Below are 2,244 nucleotides of genomic sequence, written 5' to 3'. Positions count from 1 at the left end.
CCTAATGGATAAGGCGTCGGACTTCGGATCTGAAGATTACAGGTTCGAATGCTGTCACGCTTGTGTTTTTCCAGTTCTGAAAAAGAAACACAACGTTTTAATGTAGCAATTGAGCAGTACGAAACAGTCTGAATGTTGCTGTTGACCATTTTTTGCTTGGAGATGCTCTTGAGCTTGAAACACACACAACAAGACCGGTGTTAACTAGCGAAATTGTCGGCAGAGTGCCGACACAGCGAGTTTTGACTATCACTTGCACATCTAAAACAACGTCGGAAAGTAACTCGTTCGGCTTTTGAGTCACATAAAGTATGTGTGTTAATTTTGACGCCACTAGCTCTGCATGTTGTCATGCAATTTCTTTACCTCTCAGAAATGATTATGACATAAAAGTGAAGTACGTGACGAGTGTGACGTTAGGAAAACATTAGGCATCATGGAGAGATTCTGTATGGGACCACCCAACCCAAACGAGTACTGTGTGACGTGCTACCCGGCAGGTATTCACCGAGGGAGCCGGCTAGCTCAGTCGGTAGAGCGTCAGACTCTTAAACCCAGGGTCGTGGTTTCGAGCCAGACGCTGGGCGGAACGGAATTTTGTTCCGCTGCAGGTGTAAATCACCGTTTTTCTGATTAACGAGATTTAATGGAAATAGCAACTTTAAACTTTGCCTATGTCTCTGTCAGTCGCAAGAAAACTGTATTTGAAGGTGAAGGTGATTTTGTAGACATGTGTGAAAGACATGTTCTGAAATGCAAGTGTTGTTGTTTGGAGAGCACATCGGTTACGTGTCAGATGTGTAGCCAAGCAGTAATTTGTCGCCATAGCTGCAAATATTAGCCGGTAATATGAAGTGTTGTCAGCTAAAGTCTGATGATGCAGACGACCGTAAGGACGAAGTACCCAAGAGTACCGCTAGGCCGCGCCTGTTTAGCTCAGTGGTAGAGCACTGGTGTAATAAACCAGGGGTCGTAAGTTCCATCCTCACAGGAGAAAGATGAATTTTGGAAATCAGTTGCGCGTCGTGGCCGTATTGCAAACAGTACCTGTGATGACGAACAATTAGCGACAGGCGTTTTTTTAAGAATTACTCTCAGATGCGATTAAGGCGAATGGCGCAGGTAAAGCATTTGCCAAAGCGGTACAGCATAAGGTGGGACGAGGCAGTCTGAATTACATTTTATAGATGTATTTCTCACATATCTCAGAGCCTCTCGCGATATTCGTCGTCGTCGTCGTCGTCGTCGCCGCCGCCGCCGCTTCTGCAGAAGTAGCAAATGGCAATCGTAGCAAATGCGGCGAGGGACGCCCTGCCTTCGATTCCGAATGCACAAAGTGTGTGGTCTTGTTTCTCAGTCTATATTTGGTCGGTCACGTCAGAGGTTGAATGTAACGAATGGGTGGGAAAGAGCAAGGGGCAGCGGCTGTGCAGAACGAAAACACAAATCGTCAGGGGTGTGAGCGTTTCGAGATGAGTCGTATACATGTAAATGTTGGTCGTCAGTGACCGTGTGGCCTAATGGAGTACTCGCTTCGGCGGTACATATACTAAAGTTGGAACGATACAGAGAAGATTAGCATGGCCCCTGCGCAAGGATGACAATAAAAAAAAAAAAAAATGGATAAGGCGTCGGACTTCGGATCTGAAGATTACAGGTTCGAATGCTGTCACGCTTGTGTTTTTCCAGTTCTGAAAAAGAAACATAACGTTTTAATGTAGCAATTGAGCAGTACGAAACAGTCTGAATGTTGCTGTTGACCATTTTTTGCTTGGAGATGCTCTTGACCTTGAAACACACACAACAAGACCGGTGTTAACTAGCGAAATGGTCGGCAGAGTGCCAACACAGCGAGTTTTGACTATCACTTGCACATCTAAAACAACGTCGGAAAGTAACTCGTTCGGCTTTTGAGTCACATAAAGTATGTGTGTTAATTTTGACGCCACTAGCTCTGCATGTTGTCATGCAATTTCTTTACCTCTCAGAAATGATTATGACATAAAAGTGAAGTACGTGACGAGTGTGACGTTAGGAAAACATTAGGCATCATGGAGAGATTCTGTATGGGACCACCCAACCCAAACGAGTACTGTGTGACGTGCTACCCGGCAGGTATTCACCGAGGTAGCCGGCTAGCTCAGTCGGTAGAGCGTCAGACTCATAAACCCAGGGTAGTGGGTTCGAGCCAGACGCTGGGCGGAACGGAATTTTGTTCCGCTGCAGGTGTAAATCACCGTTTTT

The 2,244-nt window shown here is 45.8% G+C and overlaps 1 non-coding gene across 1 annotated transcript; it reads left to right on the top strand.

Moving 5' to 3' along the window:
* The first annotated feature begins 1,525 nt into the window (after window positions 1–1,525).
* On the top strand, window positions 1,526–1,632 carry LOC126302701 (U6 spliceosomal RNA). The gene has a single exon (XR_007553151.1). It is a non-coding gene; the product is annotated as a U6 spliceosomal RNA (small nuclear RNA).
* Window positions 1,633–2,244: the final 612 nt, after the last annotated feature.

This window comes from Schistocerca gregaria, unplaced genomic scaffold, assembly GCF_023897955.1.
Source record: "Schistocerca gregaria isolate iqSchGreg1 unplaced genomic scaffold, iqSchGreg1.2 ptg000178l, whole genome shotgun sequence".
Classification (NCBI taxonomy): domain Eukaryota; kingdom Metazoa; phylum Arthropoda; class Insecta; order Orthoptera; family Acrididae; genus Schistocerca; species Schistocerca gregaria.
Note: the sequence above shows the minus strand (reverse complement) of the source record. Positions and strands in the feature narration are given on the sequence as shown.